Source organism: Leucopleurus acutus (genome assembly GCF_964270905.1).
Source record: "Leucopleurus acutus genome assembly, chromosome: 1".
Classification (NCBI taxonomy): Eukaryota; Metazoa; Chordata; class Mammalia; order Artiodactyla; family Delphinidae; genus Leucopleurus; species Leucopleurus acutus.
Genome location: NC_139142.1, coordinates 113,277,626 through 113,293,723, shown reverse-complemented (window position 1 = coordinate 113,293,723; position 16,098 = coordinate 113,277,626).

Sequence of the window (16,098 nt, the reverse complement as noted above, 5' to 3'; positions counted from 1 at the left end):
CTGAACCGGCCAGGTCCAAGGAACAGGTGTGGGCTCCTGAGAGTCAGGATAGACAAGGGGCTGCAGCTTTGGCTTGTTTTCTAATCATTTTATCTGGCCCATGAGTGGGAGACAACTTCAAGAAAACCCTCTCCTAATGAGAGGAACCCAGGAGTCAGGGAGAGGAGGGGTGGGTGGTGGTTGGAGACAGAGGCCTGGTGCCCTGGGTGCAGTGGAAGTCTCTGGAAGACCAGGTGGAGGGAGGCCACACAGAGTGATGCCCAGGGTCACAGACCTGTCGGAGCTGCTGTTTGTTAGTTCAAGTCCTGCTCTGAGGTGCTCTGTGTCAGCTCTGAGCGACAGGTGAGCTGGGGGTGCTCTTCAATGAGGGCTATGTGCACGGTTCCTGTGTGCCCAGCCCTGCCACGGTACCTGCAAGGGTAGCTCTGTATCCTGGGAGGGGCCTGACCATGAGAGCCCCGTGGGCTGGGTTGGGGGTGGGGTACCTGCCCAGGAGAGCTCCATATCCTGGGATTGGCCTGACCACGAGAGCCCCATGGGCTGCTGGGGACCTGGTAAAGGATGTCAGGACAGTCAGTGAAGCCACCGAGGATATACCTCCAGTTGCTCCTGATCCCTACACCCTGCTGGTCATTCTACCAACCACCAGGACATGGTATTCTGTATTAGTCTTCAATGATGCCTTCTTTTGTATTCCATTAGTCCCAGAGTCACAAGAAATTTTGGCTTGTGAGTGGCAGGACTCAACATACAACTAAAACAATACTTCCGGGCCGTCTTGCCCCAAGGGTTCAAAAATTCCCACACCATCTTTGGGGAAAGCTTAGCTAACGACCGAAAAGTTCTACCTCTGGAAAAGGAAACCCTCCTTCAATATGCAGACGACATTCTGATCGCCAGCCCTACTAAGGAGGCCTCTGAACTACCAAGCCAATAAAGGATAGAAGTTGTCCAAGAAAAAGCTCAAATATCACAGACTGCAGTGACCTGCCTGGGCTTCATTCTCACACAAGGTCAGAGAAGCCCATCCCAGGAAAGGGAAGAAACCATTTGCAGCCTTACCCCTTTCTAAAACTAGAAGACAGCTTAGGGGTTCCTGGGGAGGCCAGGGTTTGCTGCTTCTGGATCCCTAACTACAGTCTACTAGCTGGGCCTCTATATGAAACACTGAAAGGAAAAGATGATGATCCTTTTGAACAGAATCCAGAAGTGGCCTTTCAAGAATGGAAAGAGCAGTCAATTCAGACCCTTGCCCTGGAACTCCCTAATTGAGCTAAACCCTTTGACCTTTCCATTCCCGGTGAAAGGTGAATCGCCATTGGAGAATTAGTGCAAAAACTGGGACCACTTGAAATGGAACAACGCAAGAATGCCATCCAGGTAGGATAAACTACAGTCACCAAGGGGCTTGGCCCACTGCCACATCTGGCCAAGATACTGGCGGTATCTAAAAACCTGGAAATCAGCAGCCCAAAAGGCCACCTCCCTCCTAAGGGAAAAGGACCCCACGTGGTGATCCTAATCACCAACCATGCCCTGAAGTTGCAGGGTTCGCTCCGTGGGCACACCGACCTCGAGTGAGGAGGCCCTCCAACTCCAACATCCAGAGAGATAACCGGGGGCAACAGGGCACCATGACGACTCGTGTGAACATCACTTGACCTGGAGTTTCTCTCATAAAACAACAATAGTGTGTCCCGAAGGAGTAGACTACTGCTTGCAGGACTTCCTGCACCCGGAGGGGAGCTAATAATCTTGGCGGGGGAACCGTATATCACACCGTCACCATAGAAAAGCCTACAGACACCGTGATGATGGTGGCCAATAAGACCGGCTGGACTCCTGTTTACTTCAAAAGGCTGTTGACTCAGTGGCCATCATGGTCCTTGATCACCACTGACCCTGGACTGTCTGGGAGTTGAGCGGGCAGGGCTCTGACACCTGGTGCTGTTTTTACGTTAATTCAGGGGCCTAATTGAAGAAAGAGCAGACTACTGGTCAGAGCATCTAGGCTGGCAGAAACGGTCAGCCTAAGGTGGCCGAACAAATGTGGGGCGGGGTGAAACCGGCCCCCACAGCGTCTCTGCACATCTCTTTCCTGGACCCTTAAAGGTCATTAGAATCTATAACACTTCCAATGCTGGTGCTCAGGCGGACGAGCAGGGAGGCAGGGGTCCTGGGGCCAATCAACGTCACCTGGAGGCTGCTGGGGAGAAGTTCTGACCCTCGTCCCCTGGTATGAGGGCTCCCAACTCAGCACTCAGCAGTTACAGAAGAAGGGTCTGCACCCTCAGCACTCCAAGAATGAGGAACGGGACAAAAGGCAGAGGAGGGGTTTGTCCCCAGCAAAGCCCATTAAAAATCCCTGGGAGATAAAAATAGAATGTGGGCAATAAAGTCAAGTCTGACCTTTTTTATCCTTTGTGCTTTGTCTAATTTCACGTGCTCCTAGGGTCCCGCATGCAGAGGTTCCACACCCGGCACTTCAGACCAGATTTCCTGGTGCAGAATGGCTGGGTCGACACCTCAGCTCCTGGGGCCCAGTGCAGACTCCGAGATATAGAGCCTGAGCTGCAGCCAACCCGGCCCTTGAGAGCTCCGCCCCCTCCCTCCCACTGACTCTGACAGGATCTCTACACAGCAGCCCAGCCCACAGCCCACGGGGTAGTGCATGCTCTCACCTCTCCATTCTCTGATGAAAATATAAAGTTTCCTTTGCTTGGGAACCAAACTCAGTCTCGATCTGTTGGCCCCAATGACACTGGGCAGGGGGACCCTTGTTGGGGTCCACTCTGGAGGATCAGTAACAGAAATTGAGACTATTGTAACTTCAATGAACAGATGTGTGAGCCAAACTGTAGTTAACATAGAACAGTTTATAAGGCTCGGGTAAAATAAGATGTTTCTAACACTTCCATTTGATATTTCCATCACTTTATTATAAGCAAGTTCAGTGAGAAGGTTTGTCCTATTTGTCAGGTCAATATTAGAGAAATGAAGTGATTTCTTTCCAAGGATGTACATCTAATAATCTTGGTTAAAGCTTCAATCTTGTTTTAAATGCTTTTCCATTGAAAATGATACCTCTCTTTCAGCTCCCCCATTTCTGAGAAGTATAAAATCTTATAATTTATTATTACCAAAGGGGAAAGGTGGGAGGAGGGATAAATTAACAGTTTGGAATTAACACATACACACTGCTATGTATAAAATAGATCATCAACAAGGAACTACTGTATAGCACAGGGAACTACACTCAATATTGTGCAATAACCTATAAGGGGAAATAATCGGAAAAAGAATAGATATTTTTATTGACATCATCTATCAATGACAGTTAAAGTGTAACCTAAGGGAAGCCGGTGGTGAGTGCTTCTGACCCTGAAGACTTCAGTCATCTAAAGTTTGGACTCTGCCTACTTCCCAAGGCCCTTAATGAACATATGTGTAGCCGTAGCTTAAAAAACTCCCCAGTTTGGGTTTCGGGGAGACACTGATTTTGAAAAAGCCCTGGTGTTCTCCTTACATGAATGGGACTCTTCCTACTGCTAAAACATGTCTGTCACATCCAGAGGATGGTATACCGTCTGATCGGGAAGAGTTTGGAAAAGGCATCTCATCTCCTCATCTCCTGGTGCTCGGGTTCACCCCTCCAGCGTCTTTACTAACAGTCTCTCCACTTGGAGATGTCAACACTGTCAACATCCTGTTGCGTACAGTTTGGAATTTGTCCAGAGGATGAAGCGGAAGGATGAGGAACAATGAGAGACAAGTCCTAGGTGTTCAGACAGGCACATGTCACTCTAATTTCCAATCAGGAAGATGAATTGACCAAAGGCTAGGGTTGCCCATGGAAACAGTATAGGGCTTGAGGAAATCCCACTGCTTTGTGGCCAGTTCCCATAAACACAAGTTGAACAATGGAACTCAGGGGCAGTAAAATTCACGAAACTGCAGAGTTGAAAATATCTATCACTGAAAAATGTCTTGAGGAAAGTCAAAGAAAAGGATTGGCAAGCAAGGGAGAATGGCAGGAAAGGGATTTGAGGAGGTAGAAAGGACTCGCCATTAAGCACAAGAAAAGGGGCTGAACATTGCCGACATTGCAGTTGGCCAAAAAGGCTGTATGCGTTTTTTTCTGTATATATTCAAGAAAAGGGCATACACTTTTTTAGCCAACCAAACAGGTGGGCACTGGAAATCAATACTACAAAAGATATCACTTCGCATCAGTCAGAAGAGCCATCCTCATAAAGTGTAAACGCCAGAAATGCAGGACAGGGCAAGGAGAAGAGGGAGCCCTGTGAGGCTTATAGTGGAAATGTATATTGCCAACGGCCATTCTGGAGAAGTGTATTGTGTTTACTAAAGCATCTAAAAAATGAGCTACAGAGCATAGGGCACTTGCACTCATGGGCGTATATCTTGGGAAAAACAAAAATCGAGAGGACACAGGCACCCCAATGTTTACTGCCTCTCTGTTTAAAAGATCCTCGACTAGGATATAACTTAAATGTCTCTGGAGGGAAAAAATGGATAGAGATGTGGTACTTATGTAGAGTGGAATATTACTCAGCCTGGAAATCAATGAAATATGGCCAGTTGTAACAACTCCGGAGGAGTTACGTATGATCATTCTAAGTGACATAAATATGTAGAAAACACGCGTAAGGCTGCTAAACGGGAAAGGTGGGGAGGGGTGAGGCATCATCCAGGAGGTTGAAATTAGCAAAGATACCATTCCAAATACCAAACTGATAATCAACAAGGCCTACACGGTAGCTAAAAGAACTGCACTCAGCACACTCAAGTCACCGGAAAAGAATATCTATGACTGGTAAGAATCTGAAAAAGAAATTATTGATGTCTCTCTGTACGTGAATCAAGTGGATGTACAGCAGCAAGAAACAGAGCTTTGAAAATCAGCTGTAAACAACATAGTAATAAATTGAAAAAAATAAACGACAGAGAGACAGAGAAAACCTCTTACAACTTTTCCTCAGGGACGGTGATGCAACATGGATTGAACACATCTAGACCCACAGCAGGATGAGACATAAGGCTGGAAACTGTTCGCGCTAAGAGAAATGTGAGGTTGGGTGAGGAAATGCACACCTTTTAAAGTAATACTACCTGGTACCCATTCAATGGGTCCCAAATCTGCAGGTTCAAGGAATCTTCCTACAGCTAAAACATGCATGGAAAACCCAGAGGACTGTACACCATGTGATCGGGAGATGTGTCTAAAATGCACCTCATTTATCCTCTCCTGGTGCTCCTGTTCATCATTCCAGCCACGTTACTTAGAATCTCCCCACTTAGAGAATCAGCACATTTAAACTTCTGTTTCACACATTTTGCAAATTGTGAGGAGGATGAACGGGAACAGGGGGAACCAATGAGAGAATAGTTGTAGGGGTTTGGACGGGCACATGTCACTCTAATTTCCCATTAAGAATAAGAATTAAAAAAAGGCTCAGCCTGCCTCGCCGGAGCCAAAATAGGGCCTGAAGCAATCCTGCGGTTTTGAGGCCAGCTCACAAAAGAGCAACTTAAAAAATGGAGCTCAGGGTCACTGCAATTCACAAACCTGCAGAGTTATAAATGAAAACTAACGTCCAAAAATATGTTGAGGTAAGGCAAAGAAGAGGATCTGAATGCAAGACAGAATTGCAAGAAACAGATTTCAAGAGATAGATTGGACTCGCCTTTAAAGCACATGAAAAGCGGCAGAATTTCGACAATGATGCAGTTGGCCCAAAAGGGAGTATGCGTTTTTTCCTGAATATATCCAGGAAAAAACGCATACGCACTTTATGGGCAACCAAGCAAGCAAGCAATGCAAATGTGCACAACAAAGAAGTCTCATTTCCCACCGGTCAAAAGGGCCATCCGAAAAAATTGTAAAAACCAGAAATGCAGGACAGGCCATGGAGAACAGGGAGCCTTTATACGTTGATGGACAGTGTGTGAACTGCCGAGAGCCACTCTGGAGAAGTGTATGGTGGTTCCTAAATCATCTAAAAAACAGAGCGACAGAGCATAGGGCACTTCCAATCACGGGAGTATATCTAGGGAAGTCTAAAAATCAACAAGACACAAGCACACCACAGTTTAGGGCTACTCTGTTTACAAGAACCTCAACTTCAGTACACCTTAAATATCCCAGGAAAGAGAACAATGGATAAAGAAAATGTGGTACTTATGTACAATGGAATATCTCTTCACCATGAAATCAATGTAATAAGGCTAGTAGAAGGATAAAGAGTGGATTGAGGTCCGATAATACTACTTGAAATAAGTCAAACAGAAAAAGAAACATATCATAAGATATCACTTATAGAGGGAGGATAAATATGGCTGCACAAAAAATGAATTACAAAACAGAACAGTGTCTCACATTTAGAAAACACACTTATGTCAGCTTAAGGGGAAAGGAGAGGTGGGGTGATGCATAAAACCAGAGTTTGAAATTAGCACAGATACCGTTCAATAAACCAAATAGGTATCAGACAAGATCTACACCTCGCTCAATGAACTGGCCTCAACACACCCTATACACCGCAGAGAAATATATCTGAGTAATAAGAATCTTAAAACCCATGTATTGATATATCTCCATAAGGGAATCAAGTGTGAGCAGAGCGGCACAAACACAGCAGTGAAAATGAGCTAAACCCCATTATAGAAATAAATTTTAAAACCAAAATGCAGAAACAATGAAAGAGAGAAAAATTCTTACAAAATTCGCTCAGGGGCTGTGATGCAACCTGGAATGACCACATATAAACCCACAGCTGGATAAGACATAAGGCTGGACACTTGGGGCTGAAAGGATTGGAGAGCTTTGGTGAGCAACTGCCAAAAGTTTAATGCAATACTTCATGCTACTTATTCCAAGGGTCCCAACACTCCAAGTTGAAGGGAATCTTCCTACAGCTAAACCATGCATGGGAAATCCAGCGGATGGTATACCATATGATCGGGAAAGGTTTCTAAAATGCACCTCATTTTCCTCTCCTGGGGCTCCGGATCAACATTCCAGCCACTTTACTAACAACATCTCCACATGGAGAGTCAATGCCTTTAAGTTCCGGTATCACACAGTCTGCAGTTAGTGCGGAGGATGAATGGGAATAGGGGGAACCAGTGAGAAAATAGCTGTAGCGGTTTCAATGGGCACATGTCACTCTAATTTCAATTCAGGAAGAAGAATTAACCAAAGGCAGAGCAAGGCGCCCCAGAAGAAGAATAGGGCCTGAAGAAATCCTGTGGATATGAGGCAAGATCACAAAAATAAGAGCTGAAAAATGGAGCTAAGGGCCACTGCAATTCAAAAACCTGCAGAGTTATAAAGGCCAACTATTTTCCAAAAGTATATTGAAGTAAGGCTATGAAGAGGCACTGAGAGCAAGGCAGAACTGCAGGAAACCTATTTCAGGAGGTAGACTGGAATTGCACTGAAAACATATGAAAACACTCAGAACGTCGACAATGATGCACTTGGCCAAAAAGGGCGTATGCGTTCTTTCCTGAATATATTCAGGAAGAAACGCATACGCCCTTTCTGGCCAACCAAGCAAGCTCGCAAAGGAAATCTGCACTACAATGAAGTCTCACTGCCCCCCGGTCAAAGGGCCTTCTGAAAAAAGAGTAAAATCCAGAAAGGCAGGACAGGCCATGGAGAACTGGGAGCCTTGTTATGCTGATGGGCGAGATGTAAATTGCCAACAGCCACTCTGGAGAAGTGTATGGTGTTTCCTGAAACATCCAAAAAACTAAGCAACAGAGCCTAGGGCACTTCCACTTATGGTCCTATAGCTTAGGGAAATTAAAATCAAAAAGACACAGCCACCCCAAAGGTTGGGATGGCTCTGTTTACAAGAACCTCGTTTACGGTACAAGTTCAATATCGCAAAAAGCGAAAAATGGATTAAGAAGTTGTGGTACTTACGTACAATGCAATATCACTAAGCAATGAAATCTATGTCATCAGGCCCGTAGCAGGATAATGAGTGGATTCAGGTACGATGATTCTAAGTGAAATAAGTCACACAGGGCTTACCTGGTGGCGCAGTGGTTGAGAGTCCGCCTGCCGATGCAGAGGACATGGGTTCGTGCCCCGCTCCGGGAAGATCCCACATGCCGCGGAGCGGCTGGGCCTGTGAGCAATGGCCGCTGAGCCTAGGCGTCCGGAGCCTGTGCTCCGCAATGGGAAAAACCACAACAGTGAGAGGCCCACGTACCGCAAAAAAAAAAAAAATAAAAAAAAAAAAAATAAAAAAATAAGTCACACAGAAAAAGAAACATCATAAGATATCACTACTACACGGAATGTAAACTTGGCTACACAGGAACTGAATTACTAAACAGAACAGGGTGTCAAATGTAGAAAACCAACTTATGCTTGCTTAAGGGGAAAGGTGAGTTGGGGTGCTGCATACAACAAGAGATTGAAATTAGCACAGATACCGTTCCATAAGCCAAATATGTAATAAACAAGTGCTACTCCTTGCTCAACGAAGTGGACTCAACACCCCATATTAAACGCCTAAGAATATACCTGACTAGTAAGAATCTTAAAACCTATGGATTTATATGTCTCCAAAAGAGAATCAAGTGTGTGTACAGCGGCATAAACGCAGCAGTGATAGGATTGGTGAGGTTCGGTGAGCAAATGCAGACCCTTTGAAGTCATATTGTGTGGTTCCCATTCCATGGGTCTCAACTCTCCAGGTTTAAGGGATTCTTCCTTCAGCTAAAACATGCATGTGGAACCCAGAGTATGATCCACCGTGTGATCGGAAAACGTGTTCAAATGTGTCTCAATTTTCATCCCCTGGTACTCGGGAACAACATTCCAGACGCTTTACTAACACTCTCCCCACTTGGAGAGTCAGTGCCTTTAACCTTCTGTTTGGCCCAGTTTGCAGTTTCTGTGGAAGATGAACAGGAAGATGGAGAACCAAGGAGAGACTAGCTGGAGGTGTCTGTATGGGCAAATTTAACTCTCATTTCCCACCAGGAAGAGGAATTAACCAAAGGCTCAGCATGCCGTGCCGGAACCAAACTAGGGCCTGAAGCAATCCTGCAGTGTTGCGGCCAGCTCACAAGAAAGCGAGTTGAAGAAAGGAGCTCAGGGGCACTGTAATTCACAAACCTGCAGAGTTATAAATGACAGCTATCTTCCAAAAATATATTGAATTAGGCTGCCAAGAGGAGTTGAAAGCGGGGCAGAATTGCAGGAAACCGATTTCAGGAGGTAGACTGGAATTGCATGTAAAGCATAGGAAAAGAGGCAGAACGTCCACAATGATGCACTTGGCCAAAAAGGGCGTATGCGTTTTTTCCTGAATATATTCAGGAAAAAACGCATACGCCCTTTTTGGCCAACCAAGCAAGCTTGCAAAGGAAATCTGCACTACAATGAAGTCTCACTGCCCCCCGGTCAAAAGGGCCATCTGAAAAAAGTGTAAAATCCAGAAAGGCAGGACAGGCCATGGAGAACTAGGAGCCTTGTTATGCTGATGGGCGGGATGTAAATTGCCAGCAGCCACTCTGGAGAAGTGTATGGTGTTTCCTGAAACATCCAAAAAACAAGGCAACAGAGCCTTGGGCACTTCCACTTATGGTCCTATAGCTTAGGGAAATTAAAATCAAAAAGACACAGCCACCCCAAAGTTTGGGACGGCTCTGTTTACAAGGACCTCGTTTACCGTACAAGTTCAATATCACAGAAAGCGAAAAATGGATAAAGAAGCTGTGGTACTTACGTACAATGCAATATCACTCAGCAATGAAATCTATGTCATCAGGCCCGTAGCAGCATAATGAGTGGATTCAGGTACGATGATTCTAAGTGAAATAAGTCACACAGAAAAAGGAACATCATAAGATATCCCTAATACACGGAATGTAAACTTGGCTACACAGGAACTGAATTACAAAACAGAACAGGGTCTCAAATGTAGAAAACCAACTTATGCTTGCTTAAGGGGAAAGGTGAGTTGGGGTGTTGCATGAAACCAGAGATTGAAATTAGCACAGATACCGTTCCATAAGCCAAATATGTAATAGACAAGAGCTACTCCTTGCTCAACGAAGTGGACTCAACACCCCATATTAAACGCCTAAGAATATATCTGACTAGTAAGAATCTTAAAACCTTTGAATTTATATGTCTCCGAAAGAGAATCAAGCGTCTGTACAGCAGCATAAACGCAGCAGTGATAGGATTGGTGAGGTTCGGTGAGCAAATGCAGACCCTTTGAAGTCATATTGCATGGTACCCATTCCATGGGTCTCAACTCTCCAGGTTTAAGGGATTCTTCCTTCAGCTAAAACATGCATGTGGAACGGAGTGTATGATCCACCGTGTGATCGGGAAACGTGTTCAAATGTGTCTCAGTTTTCGTCCCCTGGTACTCGGGTGCAACATTCCAGACGCTTTACTAACACTCTCCCCACTTGGAGAGTCAGTGCCTTTAACCTCCTGTTTGGCCCAGTTTGCAATTTCTTCGGAAGATGAACAGGAATAAGGAGAAGCAATGGGAGACTATCTGTAGGTGTCTGGACGGGCAAATTTAACTCTCATTTCCCACCAGGAAGATAAATGAACCAAAGGCTCCGCGTGCCATGCTGGAACTAGATTAGGGCCTGTGGAGATCCTGCGGTGTTGCGGCCAGCTCACAAGAAAGCGAGTTGAAGAAAGGAGCTCAGGGGCACTGTAATTCAGAAACCTACAGAGTTATAAATGACAGCTATCATCCAAAATTATACTGAAGTAAGGCTGCGAAGAGGACTTGAATGCGGGGCAGAATTGCTGGAAACTGATTTCAGAACGTACACGGGAGTAGCTCTTAAAGCATAGGAAAAGAGACAGAACTTGGAAAATAATGCACTTGGCAAAAAAGGGCATATGTGTTTTATCCAGAGCTCTCATACCTGAGGGGAGGAGATTCCCAGCAGGCTCCAACTGCCACCTGAGGGCTCACATTGCCAAGGCAACGTGAGCATGCCAGGCAGGAGTTACCTCACAGCAGAGGTCCCACCTCACAGAAGGGTGAGAAACCCAGCCAACATCAGACTCTCACCAGAGGGCCCACATCACCAAGGGGATGGGAACCAGGCAGGAGTGTCTTCACATCAGTGGGGCCACATCATCAAAAGCTGAGGTACTCAGCACATGTGTCCTCAAACCAGAGGACCCATATCACCAAGGACCTCGGAGTGAGGCAGGCAGGAGTAGCCTCACAACACTGAGCCCATAGAATAAAGAAGTGAGGAATCCAGCAGTTGGAACCTCCCAGCAGGCGGCCCAGAGCACCGAGGCCATGGGATCCAGGCCACAGTGAACTCACAGAAGAGGGCCCATGTCATGAAACTGAGCAACCCAGCCATTGGGACCTCAGAGCAGGAGGCCCACATCCCCATGGGGATGGAATTCTGGTAGGAGTGTCCTCGCACCACTGAGAACGTATCAGAAAATTTTGGGCGACCAGCAGTTAGGGCCTGACGCCAGAGGACCCTCATCACCAAGGGAAGGAGGCTCCCAGCAGGCTCCAACTGCCACCAGAGGGCTGACGTCGCCAAGGCGATGTGTGCCAACCAGGCACGAATGACCTCACAGCAGAGGGCCCACCTCAGAGAAGTGTGACGAACCCAGTCAGGATCAGACTCGCACCAGAGGGCCCACATCACCAAATGGATTGGAACCAGGCAGGAGTGTCCTCACATGAGTAGGGCCACATCATCTAAAGGTGAGGAACCCAGAACATGTGGCTTCAAACCATAGGACACCCATCACCAAGGGGCTGGGAGTGAGGCAGGCAGGAGGAGCCTCATAACAGAGGGCCCAAAAATAAGAAAGGTGAGGAATCCAGCAGTTGGAACCTCCCAGCAGGCGGCCCAGAGCACAGAGGCTAGAGGATCCAGGCCAGAGTGAACTAACACCAGACAGCCCACATCATGAAACTGTGAGCAACCCAGACATTGGGACCTCAGAGCAGAAGGCCCACATCCCCATGGTGATGGGAACATGACAGGAGTGTCCTGGCATCACTGGGCTCACATCAGAAAACGTGGGGTGCTCAGAAGTTAGGGCCTGACGCTAGAGGGCACTCATCACCGAGAGGAGGAGGCTCCCAGCAGGCTCCAGCTGCCACCAGAGGGCCAACGTCGCCAAGGTGATGTGTGCCAGCCTGGCAGGAGTGACCTCACAGCAGAGGGCCCACCTCACAGAAGGGTGAGGAACACAGCCAGGATCAGACTCTCACCAGAGGGCCCACATCACCAAGGGGATGGGAACCAGGCAGGAGTGTCCCCACACCAGTGGGACAACATCATCGAAAGGTGAGGATCCCAGCACATGTGTCCTCAAACCAGAGGAACCACATCACCAAGGGGTTCGGAATGAGGCTGGCAGGACTGGCCTCACAACACAGGGTCCATAGAATATAAAAGTTGAGGAATCCAGCAGTTGGAACCTCCCAGCAAGTGGCCCAGAGCACCGAGGCTATGGGATCCAGGCCGCAGTGAACTCACAGCAGAGGGGCCCACATCATGAACCTGTGAGCAGCCCAGCTGTTGGGACCTCAGAACAGAAGGCCCACATCCCCATTGGGATGGGAACCTGGCAGGAGTGGCTTTGCACCACTTAGCACATATCAGAAAATGTTAGGAGCCCAGCAGTTAGGGCCTGATGCCAGGGGGCCCTCATAACTGAGGGGAGGAGACTCCCAGCAGGTTCCAACTGCCAACAGAGGGCCCACGTCTACAAAGTGGCATGCGCCAGCCAGGCAGTAGTGACCTCACAGCAGAGGGCCTATCTCACAGAAGGGTGAGGAACCGAGGCAGGATGAGACTCTCACCAGAGGGCCCACAACACCAAGGGGATGGGAACCAGTCAGGACTGTCCTCCCACCAGTGGGGCCACATCATCGAAAGGTGAGGAACCCAGCACATGTGGCCTCATATCAGAGGACATACATCACAAAGGGGATGGGAGTGAGGCAGGTAGGAGTAGCCTAAAAACAGAGGGCCCAAAGAATAAAAAAAGTGAGGAATCCAGCATTTGGAACCTCCCAGCAGGCGGCCGAGAGCACAGAAGCTATGGGATGCAGGCAGGAGTGAACTAACAGCAGAGAGCCCACATCATGAAACTGTGAGCAACCCAGGCATTGGGACCTCAGAGCAGAAAGCCCACATCCCCATGGGGATGGGAACCTAAGAGGAGTGCTTGAGCAACACTGGGCTCACTAAGAAAAGTTGGGGAGCCCAGCAGTTAGGGCCTGACGTCAGAGGGCCCTCATCACAGAGCTGAGGAGGCTCCCAGCAGGGTCCAATTGCCACCAGAGGGCTCATGTCAACAAGGCGAGGTGAGCAACCCAGGCAAGAGTTACCTGATAGTAGAGGGCCCACCTCACAGATGGGTGAGGAACCCAGCCAGGATCAGACTCTCACCAGAGGGCCCACATCACAAAGGGGATGGGACCCAGTCAGGATTATCCTCACACCAGTGGGGCCTCATCATCTTAAGGTGAGGAACCCAGCACATGTGTCCTCAAACCAGAGGACCCACATCACCAAGGGCCTTGGAGTGAGGCAGGCAGGAGTAGCCTCACAACACAGGGCACATAATATAAAAAACGTGAGGATTCCAGCATTTAGACCTTCCAGCAGGCGGCCCAGAACACCGAGGCTATGGGATCCAGGCCACAGTGAACTCACAGCAGAGGGCCCACATCACAAAACTGTGAGCAACCCAGGAGTTGAGACCTCAGCGCAGAAGGACCACATCCCCATGGGAATGGGAACCTGGCTGGAGTGTCCTCGCACCACTGGGCGCACATCAGAAAATGTGGGGAGCCCACCATTTAGGGCCTGACGCCAGAGGGCCGTCATCACCGAGAGGAGGAGGCGCCCTGCACGCTCCAACTGCCACCAGAGGGCTCACGTCTCCAAGGTGACGTGTGCCAGCCAGGCAGGAGTGACCTCACAGCAGAGGGCCTACCTCACAGAACGTTGAGGAACCCAGCCAGGATTAGACTCTCGCCAGAGGGCCCACCTCACCAAGGGGATGGGAACCAGACAGGAGTGTCCTCACACGAGTGGGGTCACATCATCGAAAGGTGAGGAACGCAGCACATGTGGCCTCAAGCCATAGGACAGTCATCACCAAGGGGCTGGCAGTGAAGCAGGCAGGAGGAGCCTCACAACAGAGGGCACATAGAATAAAAAAGTTGAGGAATCCAGCAGTTGGAACCTCCCAGCAGGCGGCTCAGAGCACCGATGATAAGGGATCCTTGCCGGAGTGAACTCACAGCAGAGGGCCCACATCATGGTACTGTGAGCAAGCCAGCCTTTTTGACCTCAGAGCAGAAGGCCCATATCGCCATGGGGATGGGAACCTGGCAAGAGTCTCCTCACTCACTTGGCACACATCAGAAAATGTGGGGAGCCCTGCAGTTATGGCCTAAGGCAAGAGGGCCCTCATCACCGAGGGGAGGAGGATCCCAGCACACTCCAACTGCCACCAGAGGGCCCACGTCGCCAAGGTGACCTGTGCCAGACAGGCATGATTGACCTCACAGCAGAGGGCCCACCTCACAGAAGGGTGAGGAACCCAGCCAGGATCAGACTCTCAACAGAGGGCCCACATCACCAAGGGGATGTGAACCAGTCAGGACTGTCTTCCCTCCAGTGGGGTCACATCATCGAAAGGTGAGGAACCCAGCACATGTGGCCTCAAATCAGAGGACACATATCACAAAGGGAACGGGAGTGAGGCAGGCAGGAGTAGCCTAAAAACAGAGGGCCCAAAGAATAAGAAAGGTGAGGAATCCAGCAGTTGGAACCTCCCAGCAGGCGGTCCAGAGCACAGAAGCTATGGGATGCAGGCAGGAGTGAACTAACAGCAGAGAGCCCACATCATGAAACTGTGAGCAACCCAGGCTTTGGGACCTCAGAGCAGAAGGCCCACACCCCAATGTGGATGTGAACCTGGCTGGAGTGTCCTCGCACCACTGGGCACACATCACAAAATGTGGGGAGCCCAGCAGTTAGGGCCTGATGCCAGAGGGCCCTCATCACCGAGGAGAGGAGGCTCCCAGCAGGCTCCAAGTGCCACCAGAGGGCTCATGTCCACAAGGCGAGGTGAGCAAGCCAGGCAGGAGTGACCTCACATCAGACGGCCTACCTCACAGATGGGTGAGGAACCCAGCCAGGATCAGACTCTCAACAGAGGGCCCACATCACCAAGGGGATGTGAACCAGGCAGGAGTCTCCTAAGACCATTGGTCCCACATCATCGAAAGGTGAGGAACCCAGCACATGTGGCCTCAAACCAGACGACACACATCACGAAGGGGCTGGGAGTGAGGCAGGCAGGAGGATCCTCACAACAGAGGGCCCAAAAATTTAAAAAAGTGAGGAATCCAGCAGTTGGAACCTCCCAGCAGGCGGCCAAGAGCACAGAGGCTATGGGATCCAGGCTTCTGTGAACTAACACCAGAGAGCCCACATCATGAAAATGTGAACAACCCAGCCGTTGGGACCTCAGAGCAGAAGGCCCACATCCCCATGGAGATGGGATCCTAAGAGGAGTGCCAAAGCATCACTGGGCTCACTAAGAAAAGTTGGTGAGCCCAGCAGTCAGGGCCTGATGCAAGAGGGCCCTCATCACCGGGGGGAAGAGATTCCCAGCACGCTCCAACTGCCACCACACGGCTGACTTCACCAAGGCAATGTGTGCCAGCCATGCAGGAGTGACCTATCAGCAGAGGGTCTCCCTCACAGGTGGGTGAGGAACAAAGCCAGGAACAGACTCTCACCAGGGGGTCCACATAACCACGTGGATGAGAACCAAGCAGGAGTGTCCTCACACTAGTGGGGCCACATCATCGAAAGGTGAGGAACCCAGCAAAAGTGGCCACAAACCAGAGGACCCACATCACCAAGGGGTTGAGAGTGAGGTAGGTGTCTGGACGGGCATATTTAACACTCATTTCCCACCAGGAAGAGGAATTAACCAAAGGCTCAGCGTGCCCTGCCAGAAGCAGATTAGGGCCTGAAGCAGTCTTGCGGGTTTGCGGCCAGCTC